The sequence below is a fragment of the Apus apus genome, chromosome 1 (assembly GCF_020740795.1).
Source record: "Apus apus isolate bApuApu2 chromosome 1, bApuApu2.pri.cur, whole genome shotgun sequence".
Classification (NCBI taxonomy): domain Eukaryota; kingdom Metazoa; phylum Chordata; class Aves; order Apodiformes; family Apodidae; genus Apus; species Apus apus.
Genome location: NC_067282.1, coordinates 32,308,808 through 32,324,554, shown reverse-complemented (window position 1 = coordinate 32,324,554; position 15,747 = coordinate 32,308,808). Strand labels below are relative to the sequence as shown.

Below are 15,747 nucleotides of genomic sequence, written 5' to 3'. Positions count from 1 at the left end.
ATCCCATTAAACACACTGATGTGGGAGAAAGCTGATCGGGATGGGTGGGAAGCATTGCCAGCCCTTGACTTAGCTCAGAAAGGCTGTGATGACCACTGACAGCAAAGGAAATAGGACCTCTCTCTGTGGGTGTTAATGAACTGCTAGACTGGCCCAGCAACAACATAAATTTTCACTCTTCACATGATTGCACATTAGTAAAAAAAAAAAGCTTGAGGCACATTACCCAGGGGATGCTCCAGGCCGAGAGAAGAGACAAAGATGCCATTTAATGCACAGCTCTCAGGCCTGAGCTAGCTCTGTTCCACCCTCCCTCCACACGCTACTTGTCCATTTGTTTTGGAAAGTGCACTCAACATCATTTAACACCCTATAAATACACCTGCCAGGAAGTGTGAAAGAAGTAACATTTCTAAACCCACAGTTCTGAGGCAGTCACACAAAGAAATATAAATAAGGACAAGACAAATTTATAGCCAATACTACTTCTCTCAGCAGGCTTTAGACCCCCCCAGAAATCACAAAACAGAAAGAATTAAACAGATGACAGATGGGAGAAATCATTGTGCCTCACCTAATGTTGTCACTAACCCCAATGGGACAGGCAGTTAAGGCTCCTGCATCCTGAAACCCAACTCACTTATAAATTGCTGCTTTCCAGTTCTTCATTCCAGATGACTAAACTGACTAAAAAGGCCAACATGCCTTATACCTTCAAGTATCATCTCTAGACCCTGTTCCAGCACAGGCCCTACAACAAATAAGGCAACTAATGAAAAGACTGGGAAGTAAATGGGCTGAGAATGTATTTTATACCAAGGAATGGGTAACTCTATCTGGATTTTAAATGTGTATATATATTTTAGTCTAAAAGAGCTTGTTGCTTCAAAAGTTAGAAACAGTTTCTGAAACAAGGCAGAAGATAGTGTACTTGTAATCAATGCTTAAGTGTGGCTATACATTGTAGCAGTAATGCGATTTTATGTGCAGAACACCTCACCACAACACATCTGCAACAAACAAAGCCAAAACGACATCACTTTTATATGGTAATAATTACTGCACATCTCAAGAGAACCAGCAAGGGCACAGCAGTATGATGTTATTACCCAAAATTTCCACACAGTGTGAGTACCAGCCCTGAAAATTCTTTTAAAACATACCTACATATCATAGAAGGCTATACAATCCTGACTGCAGTAGGATTACACTAGATGCACAGCTTTCCAAAGGAAACAATTGCCTGGGTGTACAGCTGGTTTGAAAGGCAAGTCTTACATCACCTCTGTATATGGAAAGCTTTTAAGCAAATATGGGTTTCTAGCTATTGTGCTAGAAAGACACAAAGGTGAGGGTATACCTGGGATGAGGTAAAACTGATAAACACTGTTAACATTAAAAAGAGCATATATGAAAGAAAATATTAGATTTTTCCAAGCAAAAGAAACAGTCTTTCCAGAAAGAAAGTCACTGTTGATTCTGGAAGCAGATCAATGCTGGACATCACGCTACGATGTGGGCTTCAGATGCTCCACCCCTATACTCCTTCAGAGTTCTCTTGCTTTAACAGGATGCTTATATTTGCCCTGGAGTCCTTGCAAGGATAATTTTTAAGAACACAAGCTCAACCTAAAACTATTAAGAGATGTTAACATGCCTGTAACAGTAAACTTAGCCTTTGTTGTTCTCCTTTCTAACACACAAACACACACAATAATAATCCAGAAGTATTTGTAAACATGTTGTTCTGCGGTTTTGTTTTGTTTTTAATGTCAGAATTTTGTCATCCCAGATACCAAGACAGGAAAAAATAAATCAGCCTAGTAAATGAATAAAAAATATCTATCAAGTGAAACTATGTTTCAAATTCACCCAGAATGAGAGTAAGGACTGGGTTGATTTTATGTAGTCAAACCATGGTTTCTTAACTGGAACGCTCTGTAGTTTGCTGAGGAATCCTCATTAAAAAGCTATAACTGTATTTTTCCTCTTCTCATTCTGTGAGTCACTCATTACATTTTTGGATGTTGCAACACATTCATGAATAATAAGCACATTCTGGGAAAAAAAAAATACCCAGTGTTCACACTGGGATTTTTTTTATGGCTATATTTACCAGTATAAAAATCAAATAAAGAATGAAGCTGAGATTTATAAAAGTTTCTATGCAAGGAATGCAATTAATCACAGACAAACTATTTAGGACCACCAGAGACAAACGTACAGATATGCACAGAAGTTCCAGCACAGCAATGTTAGTATTACTATTATTGTTTGGCCTTTATACAGAGCGAGACAACAGGGGGAGGGATTGTAATGTTCCCCATCAAACCCTCTCCTGGGGGAGAACAGCCAGGCACCGCCCTTAGCTAGACAGTTCTGGACCCAACACTGTACTTTTGCAGCTGCTTTTTAAAATTATTTGGGTTTTTTTTTTAGGCTAGGGAGTTAAGTTGTGGAGACTACACAGTCCCAGAACGTCAGTCATACTACAGGAAATTACTGTCGGTATCTTGAAGAATTACCAGGGAATTAATTATTCACATTTGTCTTTCAGTCAATAACAAAGAGCATGTAGCATACGCACATGTCGAGGTGGTTACTGCAAGGTTTTCCACTGCTCCAGCTGGATGAAAAGTTGTTTGTTGTCCTCTCAATCCCAGGCAGGCAGTACTGTCTACCTCGTACGCTTGTGCCGACCCCCTGTAGGGGTGCAGGCCAAATTTGTGGAAATTAAAGGAAATACAGATAAACATCATTTTTAGAAAAATGTTGAGCTAGAGTTCCACAAATACTTTAGATGCTTATGAAAATGCAGCAGGGTATTTCTGCACTGCTCAGGATGTGAACACAAAGGAAAGGAAAGTGTGTTTATTACTGCTCTTCCAACTGCTTTAATTAGTGGAAAAGGGTAAAAGTGTTAACTTAAGAGAGGCAGGAGAAAAAAATCAGTTGTGCAAAAAAGTAAGCTCATATGAATTAATCCATTTTCCATTGCAACTCATTCAGATAGAGACCTGGCTATTAAAGAACAGTTCATCCAGAAAACGACGATTCAATTACTTGCTTGTTCAGGAAACAATCAATATTTTAGCAGTCGGCTTACCTACCCAAATACATGCTACATTAACCAACTGGTGAACACATAATTCATGGAAAAAAGAGGAGAAAAAACTAAAGATTGCAGGACACAGAAAAGAGGGGTAGGAGGGAGCAAGGGGCTGCAGGGAAGGTGAATTGACCTCTGGAAGGTCAACATTTTGATCTCTCACAGACATTTCAAGTTACACAAACAGCAGATTTATGTCTCTACACTGATTTTTAGCAGGGTGAGCAGTCCTACCATCAAAACCTGTAAGATTACAATCCTGTGGATCACTCCAAGAAACCAAACCATCACCTCTGCTTTTGTCACTTGCTCATAAAAACAAGGTATGGCAGGCCAATCTGTCCTAGAAGATACCATCACACACGCACAGAGGCTCAGTTGCAAATAGAACTGCAGCTACTTCTATGTGTTTTCCAAAAGCCTCCCAGGAATCATCTTTACTGACTCTCTGGTTTAGGGAGCCCTGAAAACAACGTCGGGAGCCAGAGGCTAAGAGAATGAGAGAACATTACAGCAGGCATGGTTTCACAAATGTAATTTTTCTCCTGCTCTCCACTATCAGAGGTCATTTATTTAATGGAGGGAGCTCAATATTCTCCTCAAGTAACCTGTCATAAACACTTAGTACTCTTAGTGCACCATCCTAAGTACTTTGTATATATTTATGTTTATTATTTTAGTCTAATATTGTAGATTTAGCATTTCAGTATATACGTTTAAGCTTATAGTTAATTTCACCCAACATTTACTGAGGGTCCATCAGCTTTAAAGATGCCTGTGCTCTGGAAAACATCTCACTAGCCAGAGTGGAATGATTTTAACTTCCTCTACCGTCAAGGCACAGATGAGATTGAAATTTTGGGAGCAGAGTGCTCACATCCTGGAACAGTAGCCTAAATTCAGAGTTTCATCCACTGCTTTTCTGTGATCAGTTTTATTTCTTGAACTCTCACTTTCTATGTTCCCCCTTTTTTAGAGACACATTAGAAAAGTCTTCCAGCTTGGTATATCAGACAAAAACATACTACTTGTGACTGTGGTCACAGAAATTTTCCTTTACTTCAATAACTACTGAAGAGTAACATCAGCCTAATTTAATGTTCAGAATAATTAAAACAGCTTTTCTTATGACAGTGGTCAATGATCTCAGGAAGGAGACAGTAAATATTTTTTTTCTTTTTCTTTTTTTTCATTAATTGTCCACATCCTCAGGCCTGCTGGTTTTATCATATGAGACTTTGGTGCTATGCACAAGCTAGGAGCAGCTTTCTCCCTGCTTTTCTCTGTTCTATCAGAAAACTAACTCACTTCCCCTGAACAAGTGTCCTTTAATTCTTTTACTGCTAATTCTTAATTGCATGCAGCAGGCTGCTGCTTCTTCACAAGATTCCAAATAACCTATCCAAAGCTTTTGGTTCCAGGTACTTTTAAGAAGGTTAGGTACATTATTTCCACTTATTTTCAAAAAATATACTAATTTCTTTCCAGACTACTGAAGAAAACACCCAGTGAGCACTGCCAAAGCTACAAAAGTATACCATTTGTACACCACATCAGCAGAAATCAAATCTGAAGGAGCAGGAATTATACAACCAAATTATACAGCACATTAGAAAACTCACTTGTATGATGAAATACCAAGTAGCAACACCAGACAGCAAATGGGAAAGATACCGCCTGCTTCATCAAGAGATGCACATTTGCATTTTGGAGGTGAAATGGCAACTGGATACCAAATAGGGAGGAGCACTATGCTTTGGATACAAATCCACGGGAAACCTGGCTCTTTACTTATAATGTCCAGGGAACAATTCATGTCTATGGGAAGAAAAAAGCAGGCTGAAGATCTGCAGGCTGAAGTTAACACAGCAAAGACCTTTTAATCCAAAAAGTCAAAACAAAAGAATAGGAAAAACAGCATATAATAATTGAGTAGTTGTGTTGGCTCAAGGATTGTTTTCTTCCATGCTTCTGCATTCCTCAAAATGGTGAGGGGGGTGGTGGGGCTGGGTGGTGTAATGTAAGGTGTAAATATATAACCTTCTACTTAACTAAAGAAAACCATAACTAGGCTCTGACTCCTTTGCCCATCAGCCTTCCACCTCACAGAACATCATTACAGGTGTAACCACAGAAGTCTTAAAAACAGTGAATGACATTTACTAATAGAAGGTACTTCCCTTTACCCCTATATCCAAAATGGTAAAAAAATGCTGCGAAATCAGACCTCTTAATAGGCTTTGGATGCCAGTATTTCTGGATGAGAAGTCTTGTGTTACAAGAGGTTTAATCCATAAGTGGGAGGGAAGAGGATAAGAGGATGGGTCCCACCCATCGCTTCATTTGATGCTGTATTCAAAACATCCTTAAAGTCAAATTATTAAATTCCTATACATTTTACGGGAAAGGTCAAAATACACAATTAAATCCTTCCCTCTCTTTCTCCTGAGTTGGACTTGTAAACGTTCAATTTTATGCAAATATTGTCAGACCTCAGTCCAAGAGACACTTGAAAGATTAAAACCAGGACAAAACCATAACGAGAGAACAATACCTTCAAAATAATTTTAATATGCTATTAAAAAGCAAACAGAGAATTAAGCAGAACACAGTTAAAGCAGATGCAAATCTACCATTATAAAATGGTTGACATTTTGACTACATAGTATCAAGATTCTTCCCAGAATCATTATATTTATATAGGGTATACATACATATATGGAGAATATATACATAAACTATATGACTGTATATATAATATAGTATTTGGCTATATATACACTGTACAGTTTCCAGAGTGCTGGGAACCCATATTCAGGAAAACTTTGTAAAGGAATTATGAGGATTTCTGACAGATATCTCTCACTTAAACTGAAACATCACAGTTGGACACTTTAATCTTCTATATTCTTCCCCTATACATTTTGGCACACTCAGTCTGAGTTTTGTTATGAAGCTCCTCTCTGACATGCCATCCAACATCACAGAATCTTTGAATGGTTTGGGTTGGAAGGGACCTTCAAAGATCATCTAGTCCACCTCCCCACTGTGAGCAGAGAAATCTTGCACAAAGCCGCATCCAACCTGACTTTGAACACCTCTCCATCCACAGCATCTCTCTGACTCTAAGCAGAGTAGAAATATGCTTCTGCTAGCTGTACAAGCCTCCCCCAAAACATCTCATCTTTCACTTGTTTTCATTTTTATTTGACACCAAAGACACAAAGACTTGAAATCCTCTGAAAAAAACCCTCAAACATCACTAGTGAGATGAAATGGAGCTGGTGGCAGGCTACTTATTCTTGTAGTCTCTGCCTCCACATTCTTCATGGGGCTTTGTTGTCTCAGTTTCCCCATCACTTTCCTCTTGGGTCCAATCATTGGCAACAATCCCAAGCTAACGACAGCCCTTGACCTCCCCACAGAGTTTCTCAGGGCTTTCCCTACCTTCCTCCCTGTGTGTAAAGGCATGGCAAAGTAAACCCAGACTGTCTAAAAGGAATTGGAAGAACTTGAACTTGAACTCTTGGTCATTCCCAGCTGGGGAAGCTCTGGTGCTTCACTGATGGCTACCAGTCACTTTGAAAACCTGATAAAAAGATTTTTTATATAGTTGTCCACCACACATCTTAAAAAGTTACAATGAACTATGCAGTCTCTAACTATATTTAGTGTCATTACACGTCTTGAAATCAATCTGAAACAAGAAAAGGGAGGATTAGAGAATTCAGAAGAGTAAGCAATATTATTGACAAATAGAGAAGCAAAGATACAAGACCCAGAGCCTAGTCAGAGTCTTAAGAGTATGTGAAGAAGTACAGCACAGCCTCATTTTTGACTCAACCTTGCAGCTGCTCATCACACAGCAATGACAAAACAGAGACTTTGAACCCCCATTTCTGATGTAGTTTTTATTTCAGAGGAAGAAAACACAACACCTACAAAAGTTAATGTACTGGTTTTCTCACAGAAAAAAATATGGAGACCTCCAAAGCAAACACCCTGAAAACAGGCTGTGACAGTTCAGCTGTCTGACCTCTGTTTTAGACTGCCCCAGAAACTACACTAAGAGGCAAAGCAAGTAGCTACATCAAACTTAGGTAATGTATTTGCAGTAATTTCCCTTGAATGAGGTACACAATGAGGCGATCACCACCCCCACTCCTGAAAGAGTACAAAAATGATAAAAGTATACCAGTAAATATGATCACTAGGAAATTAAAAATATTTAACATCAACAGATGTTAATTTTCACAGATGGTCATTTGCCAAGAACATAGAAGTATATTTCTGGCTCTCACCACCTTGGCTGCAATATATTTATGGTCAAAAAACAGCTCATTCATTCATTAAAATATTCCACCTGAAATGTTGGAAAGGTTTTACTACACTGTAACATTAACATTTGAAAATTGAATTTTTACAAACCCTGAAGACTAAATCTGTTAACCCATAAAATTTGTTCAACTAGGAAAACTTAAAAGAAACCAACAAACCTAAAGGTTTGTTTTGGATGTCTCAAGATGAAAGTTTAACTTGAAAAGGCATGCAGTAAAAGACAGCTGCACAGAGCATATAGATATACAAATATGTAAGAAAAAAAGCTCAGCTCTACTTCAGTGGAGGTAGACAGGTGCTGGGGGACCTATTCTCTGCACCTAATTACATCTGGGTACAATTCCCCTCTCCTAGAAGGAAACATTAAGGAAAGACTGGATGTGGCACTTAGTGCCATGGTCTAGCTGATATGGTGGTGTTAGGTCAGAGGCTGGAATTTATGATCTCAGAGATCTCTTCCAGTCTCAATAATTCTGTGATTATGTGATAAAAGGAAAAGGCTGGCACAAGGCTGCAGGCACAAGGCTGCAGGCACAAGGCTGCAGGCACAAGGCTGCAGGCACAAGGCTGCAGGCACAAGGCTGCAGGCACAAGGCTGCAGGCACAAGGCTGCAGGCACAAGGCTGCAGGCACAAGGCTGCAGGCACAAGGCTGGAGAAAGCTTTACAGTTCAACAGACTGTGGACACATCTCATCACCACTATCGCCCCTAATTTATTCCACCCAATCCCAGCAGCTTCTCAGCACAGTTATCAGAACCTGCCTCAGCTTTGCCACTTTGCCTCAGATCCCCACTCCATTTTGGCTGAAATAAATCTACTTTTTAAAGCATGTAAGTTAAGCAAAATAATTTTGGCAGAAGTGTTGCTGTGGTCAGCTGGCAGGTCTGGGGGTGACAGTAAATGCCAGCAGAAGATAAGTGAAAAACTGCTGGGGGTGACGAATGGAGAAAAGTGATAACTATTACAGCCACAGCAGCTATGGGCATGAAAGCCAAGCGCTCTGCTCTTCTCATAAATGTCATGGTCTTGTTTCTCCTCAGGATGCCTGCACAAACCACCACTTCCAGTGATGGCATGGAGAAGCCAGTGCCTTTGCCTGCTCTAGCCATCCCTCAGGCCTAACATTTTGCTTAGAAGATGACTGACTGCAGTTAGGATCCATACCAATTAATGGTCAGCCATTTAATTAGGCAGTGCTGTCTGGCTCTCAGGTATTTCTCTCCTGTGCACAAGAGGGGAGACATGCAGGGAAAGCAAGAAAAAGCACTGTGCAAGGGCTGCCTGAAGGCCAATTTGCATCAAAGATATTTTTCTGAGGTAGTGTAATTTGGTTGTCTGAGTGCATAATTATCCTAGACACACACACGATTTGTGCTCTATTAGTACAGTCAGTCAGTTACACAGCTCAGCTATTTAATAGCATCATGTTCAAGTTTGATATGCCCGAGATGGACACAGGTCATTAAACAATTTTGTAAATTTTAATCTCAGCCTAAAACATTGTTTCACTTCACAAACAGCAAGGGAATCAAACTCACTAAATATTACAAATACACTAAGATGTCATGAGGTGGGAAACTACAAGCCCTGACAGCATTGTCAAAAAAACCACCACGTGGCTACACCAGTTATCATCTCCATATTAGCCCAAGGTTTACCCCACTACTGGAACATTATATAGGAATCAAAATTTAGTGTTGACTCTTTGATTTTGCCATTTTCTGAGAAGAAATTATTAAATAAGCTGACTAGAGCTCTTAAAAATGGAGAACATTCAAACTGATTTGTACTTCAATAGTGAGTTGGATCCTCTATCTCCTGGAAATCAATACAGCATTATCATTAACTCCAGTGAATGTGGCAATAGGCATTATGGGCCAAACCTTAGAAGCCTGTACTCTCTTCATTTTCTCAAACATGTACGTCTCAATAAGCCAGCATGGGAAAGTGTTTTGAGAAATCATGTTTGAGAGGAGTACTTTAGCACTTAAGTATTCCTAAGTAAGCGGAAATACTTCAATGCGTGTTTTCGGGAAGTCTAGAGATACCAATTTACAAGAACCCAGGCTCCTTAAGTTTCAGTTCTTCTCAAAAGGAAAATTTCCAGCAATGTCATCCTGTATAGAAAACCCTTTTGTTACCTTAAAACATAATTAATATGATATCGAAAAGCGTGAATAAAAAAGCCCAAATCAAGACCAGTGTGTGAAACATTGACCATCAGATCCCATCACGCTTTTTGCACATGATGTACCCTAGAGCAGGCACAATGAAATACATTTTCTACAGAAAGAAATACTTAAAAACTTAAAGCATATTTATTCTAGTTCAGATGCCAGAGGAAAAAAAAACATGTCTGTTTGTTCTATTAAAAAGAATGAACTATGGAATTATAAAACATCATCTCACAACTATCTAGGCTCAAGCGCAATTTCCAGGCCAAATTAAGCCTTCAGCTTTATTGTAAAGCTGCCTGAAAAGGAACTCTGCAGGTAATGCTTCAACTTGATTTGAGCAGCCAGTCGTGTGTTTCAGGTTACAAAATTATTTCACCCCCATATCTTCCGTTGTTTTAGTGACTGCCGGCAGTGATTTGCTGCCAAGCCATTCGCATGCATGCCCCTGTCTCTGGTGTCTGCTTGCAACAGGAGATCTGCTGGCAAGAGAGGTACACCCAAAGGACAGAGAGGTGGTTAAGGGGAGGGTGGGCTTGCAGGTAATGCAAGCAGCTGGCTTCTGAATGGTGAGCAACATCCTTGCCTATCTAATGGCAGGGGAAATTTTTTCATCCCTGAGTACAGCTGTCAGTACCCTGAGCAAAGAAAGACGCTACACCAACCGGGGAATACAACTGGACTCTGCATCGACAGAAGTGAGGAGGGTGAGTACCCGATATCCTGTTCCCCAGCTGCCAGCAGATGCCGATGCTCTGGAGGAAAGTGAAGAGTACACAATAGTTAATCATAATCCCAGAAGTAAAATTAAACACCAAGAACAAATGGTCTTCCTGACCCAAGAGAAAACCAGCCAACTTCTGAAGAATGACATTTTATTGTAATCTTGTCCAAGGTAGCAACGTGTGCTACAATACACGGAAAACACTACAAATAATCTTGTTTTTTCAATCCAGGGAAGAATGTAGGTGAACAGAGCACAGTCCGTCCCCCTTCTACACGCACTGGAAATGTCTTCCACTGAACAAAGCCAAAGCACCTCTTTGAGAAGGAAACCCCATCTCCCTTTAACCACTCCCAGCAACAACAAATCCATTACAATGCTTTATTGCCCTCATTGCTACTTATTATTTCAAGGGACAACACACCTAACTTCATCTCCTGGACACTGGATGTCTCAGTAGGGTCAAGTATCATGGATTTTCCTTACACATACTGATATACAGAGGCACCATTTCACCTCTCAGCCTCTTTAAACTCTGCGCACCCTGCATGGTGAATCTTGGCTTCTTAACCCTGGATCACTTCTGTCACTGCATTCTTACTAATATTTCATATCCTTCCTCACGCGTGAGCAGCAAAACCAGACATGGAATTCCTGTGATCTTACTAATGCCACGTTACTTTCCTATTTCTGTGCAATATTTATTTTGCTATACAGCCAAAGACCACATTTCAGTCGCAGCATTGCAATGAAAACTTCTGCTGAGATGATTTTATGCACAAACTCTTAAGCCTTCTTTCCACTTAGCAGTTCAAAGACAGTCTCCTACCCTGCTGGTGTAACTTCAGTCCTGGTTCATTTGTATCTGGCTACACAAAAGGTGCCTTCTGCTGGATGATAACCATTAAAAAAGTGATTTGGAGTACACCATACTCATAATTCATTACACACACACATAAAACTGCACGTAATCTGTAAGTAACAATGAGATATCATCACAAAAAACTACAAATACAATTATATTAAACAGCCTTAGACCAAGATCCAGCCCCCAGGGGACCCCACAAGAAACAGCTGCACTCCCATAGAAGAACAGAACGTCTAAGTTCCTCTCTAAACTAAGAAAGATTTATGAAGCAACTTTGCCAATGTTTGTGGTATTTATTCCACAGTGAGTTCATAGCACAATTGTTTTAAACTCACACTTCGCTGCAGAGTTAATAGATATATCAGGGATACAATATAGGGTGAGTCTGCTACAATAGCCCACTTGATTAATAGCTCAGGAATCTGGGAGATGTGGTTTTTTACAATTCAAAACTCTGGGAAGCAATTTGCTCTAGTTGTACTGTAAATTGGTCTTTAACAATTGTAAAGTCAGTCTGAAAGATTCAGAACAAGTAAGCCTTGGCTTGTCATTTATTTCAGAGGTTCCATTTTAAAGTTTTCCATTTTTCAGCCAGGAAAACAACAATGAATAATGTGAGTAAGGCAAAGCATTCATACTTTCTACTTAATAAATAAATAAATAATCAGAATTGACTGGCTGCCAGTTAATCAACCAAGTAACCTATTAGTCAATATTACAATTCTGCAGCATATTTCCATGTACATAAACATATATACATGGTATACACAGTATTGATGAAGCTTGTAGCACTGCCTGTTAGGCAGTTTCTGAACACTTCCAATGCAAGATGCTGTTTCCAGCTGTTTGTAACTTGGCCAGACTTTGACTGTTTGGGTTGAAATTTTCCAAGTTGAATGTCTGCCTCAGGCTAAATTTTGTTCCATGTGTTGTAGAGGTTGCCTCTGAGGGAAGGGTGCAGAATGAGGTAGACTGCAATTAGAAGGACTCAGCCAAAATCCTTCAGCTGTTTTTTGACCAGGAAAAATGCTGTCTTTCAATGTTGATAGATACCTCTGGCAAACTTGGAAAGCTATAGCACCCTTACAGCCCTTGCTGATAGATACAGAATCTGGCTGAGGGATGGAGTCACTATATTGGAGGTGTCCTTTGAGCTGCCCCCATGAAAAATCTACCAGTATTATGTCAAAGATCCAAAGACAAATTGCCCTTTGTGCACTTTCAGTAGGTACCTGTTAGGCCATGTTCACATTCTCCTCAACTCCTCATGCTGATCAGACAACACAGGCCTTCCCTACAGCAATAAGCTACCTCTCCTGCACCACCCATGCAGGACTTGGCTGCAGCTCAAATAACTGTGCTCCAAGCCAGGGAGAGGCAGCAGGCTCCAGGCTTTACACGCAGGTGCTGGTGGAGGCCAGGATGGCACCAGGTGCAAGGGACATAAGCAGGAATCCTGCTTCTCCTTGCCCCTTCCCTGCCTCATCCTACACGTCTCCACAGCAACACAGACCACAGTCATAACCTACCATCCCCAGTTATTTTCAACAGAGAGCTCAGCAGCTGAGTCCCAGGTGCTACATTAGGAATCCAGGGGATGAAGGATGGTGACACAAGTATGCTACTAATCTGCTTTTTACCTCTTTTCCTAAGGGAAGGAAAACTTAGGAAATTATACACAAAAAGCAGTATTAAAAATGTGATTAACATGACAGAATTTAGGAATTGTTAGAACTAAGTGGCCTACAATAATTAAAACTGTCTCCCAGTGCTTATGCGCATAGAAGTTAATCTCTAATTGCAGCTGACCTGGTCACATTTTTTTCCCCCACAGAAACTTTGCTAAAATTAACACAGAAATCACTTTTTGGCTTTCTTATTTAGAGCGTCATTACACATTTTCAAACCTCAGGGGGAATTACGACTTTTCTCCCTGGTTCTTTTATGGTTCTCCTAACTACAGTAATCCATAAGATAAAGGACACTGTTATCCACATTTTTTTCAAGATGGGCAACTGAGGTACTAAAATATTAGAGCAAAAAGCTAAGGACATTGAGCAAGCAATTCCAGCACTCAGGACTTGCACTTCTAATGCTTAGACCTGCAAAACATTTCTGTACATCGAGATCGAACAGCCATCGACTTTTGCTTCAGATGGATGAGCAGATCCCAAGGACTCAGGCCAGGCATCCAGAAAAACCAGTAGCCCACGTGCCAAAAACTTCACGTGGAAATCCTACGTGAAAGGTAGGGGCTGCAGAGTCCAATTCTCCAGCCATCTCAGGCACGAAACTGCCTCCCTCTGTGTGTAATCATCTGCCTCATTCACATCACCTCTTCTCACTGCCACCCAGCTGCTACACGGCGGCAGATGCTCCTCTGGTTCATCACCCGAGCTGGCCAGGAAGGAAGGAATCAGATCACGGCAGACACCATCACCGTGCACCGTTCCAGCTCGGCCAGATGAGCCTGGCATTTTTACAGCTCCTGAGCACTTCGCTTTGCAAACTTACTGAGTAAGGTAGGTAGGGCTGGGTGGTGCGGAGAGGCAGTGAACGTATAGAATGCAGGGTATAGAGAGATCAGCTACATCCACTGGGTGGCAGGCATGTTTCGCAGGATCCAGATATGTGTACATACAGAGGTACAGGAAAGTAACCTGCTCATTACTGTGCTTGTTCCCTGTCTCAGAAGCAGCAATTCAACAGACACGGTAAAAAACCCAAAAACACCAAAAAAAACCACAAAAAAAACAACAAAGAAACAACAAAACAAAACAAAAAAATACACCAAACACCAAAAAAAAGCCAAACCAAAACCAACCAGGAATCCCACAAAGATGACATATTCCGCCTTCATTTGAACACCAGCTTCTTGCCTGCAGCACTGAGGTGTTCCAGCTGTCCTGGTGCGAGCTGTGCGGACACGAGGGGCCTCACATCGCTGCTGGAGGTGGGTGCCCCGGGGCCAGGCAGCAGGGACCTCGCAAGAGTCTTCACAGCGTCTCTGCTGCACCAATCCATGCGTGAAGAGCAACGCCCGCAGGGGCCAAGCCCTCCAACTCTTCCCCAATTTAACAAACTTTAGAGAGGGGAATTTTTTTATTTCTTTTTTTTACTAACAGCTGTAAATATGTCCATGTGCAAAAGCAGCAAAGTTTTAAAGTTCAGAGAAACATAAAAAGCTGATGTTTTCCATGGATATCCACTTAGCATCTAAAGCAGCATGATTTCAAAACTCACTCAAAAGACATTTCTGGAGAAGTGGCCATCAACCAAACTTCAACCCAGCGCATATTTTTATAACCAAGCTGTAAACTACATAAAAACGACACTTCTGATGGAAACGCTGACAAACAACTAACCAGGGCAGTTAGCTATGACAGCCTGACCACAAGCCCTCCTTCAGGAAAAAGCCACATTTACATCCCCTTCCTTTCTGAGGCAGCTCACAGCAAGCTGGGGCAGGGGGATGCGCAGTATGTACGGGTACCTCTGTCTTACCCTTTTATCAACAATTTAAGCAAGTCTTCCTGCACTTATTTCCTACACGTTGCATGAGCCACCCCCTGTTTTTTGTTGTGTTGTTTTTTTTTTTTTGCCATAAACAACCGGAGGGCCTCTTAAGCCCATGACTCACTCCGCAGGCTTCTCCTCCACCCTTGTGCGTGACTCTAGCAAAAAAAAAAGGTTGCCAGCTGTAGTCGGCGAATGAAGATTATTTTTTTTTTCGCGGCACCGTCGGGAAGTCAGTCAACACAGCGCGGGGGCGCGGGGGCGGGACGTGGCGGAATACAAACCCGGGACGAGTTTTATTCCCGAGGGGAAACACACACCTGAGGAGGGGGCTTCTCCGCTGCACCAGCCCCAGCCACCCGCAGGCACCAACATCCCCCCGGGGCGCCAAAAAAGGCCGACGGGTCCGGCGGTGCCGGCGGGCGGCCGCGCCTCGTCCCCCCGCCCCGTCCCCGGGCGGACCCGCTCCCCGCCGCGGCCTTACCCACAGGAGCCGCCGCTGCCCCACGGCGGCGGGGAGAGGGCGGCCAGGCGGTGGGGAGGGTGAGGGAGGGCAGGGCGGCGGCGGGCGGAGCAGAAGTCGGCGGGCAGCAGCCCCGGCACACGCGCTTGCCTGAACTCTTCAGAAAAGTTGGCAGGAGGGTCCGGCCGGGCACGGGGCGGCAGGAGCCGCGGCCCGAGTGGACGCACCGCCCGCCCGGGGCTCAAACCGCCGCCTCCGCGGCCCCTCCGCACCTCCCCTCCCCCCCGCACCTCCCGGCTCCCACGGCCGCGGCGGGGCAGGGGCCGCCCGGCACGGGGTGCTGCCGCTGGCGGGGCTCGAACCCGCGGGCAGCGCCAGGCTGGTCCCCCGCGGCAAGGCAGGGAGCGGCTCCCCGCGGCCCCGGGCGCGGGGCTGGCCGCACGCCGCGGCGCTCGCTCACTCACCCAGCGGGCGGCGGCGGGTCCCTCGCCGGGCGGGTCCCTCGCCGAGCGGCTCCCCGCAGAGCGCTCGCCTCTCTCGGGGGCGGGGGAAG

At 42.8% G+C, this 15,747-nt stretch overlaps 1 protein-coding gene across 2 annotated transcripts in view; it reads right to left on the bottom strand.

Annotated features, from left to right (window-relative positions):
* ELF1 (E74 like ETS transcription factor 1) overlaps nt 1–15,733 on the bottom strand; it is an 86,420-nt gene extending 70,687 nt beyond the window's left edge. Inside the window, exon 1 of one of the 2 annotated variants that reach the window (XM_051619677.1) lies at nt 15,659–15,733. The gene's annotated coding sequence lies outside the window, so the exon portion shown is untranslated. Of the gene's footprint in view, nt 1–15,051; nt 15,070–15,658 lie in introns of those variants that run through there. The other variant, XM_051619703.1, reaches the window with a different exon arrangement.
* Nucleotides 15,734–15,747: the final 14 nt, after the last annotated feature.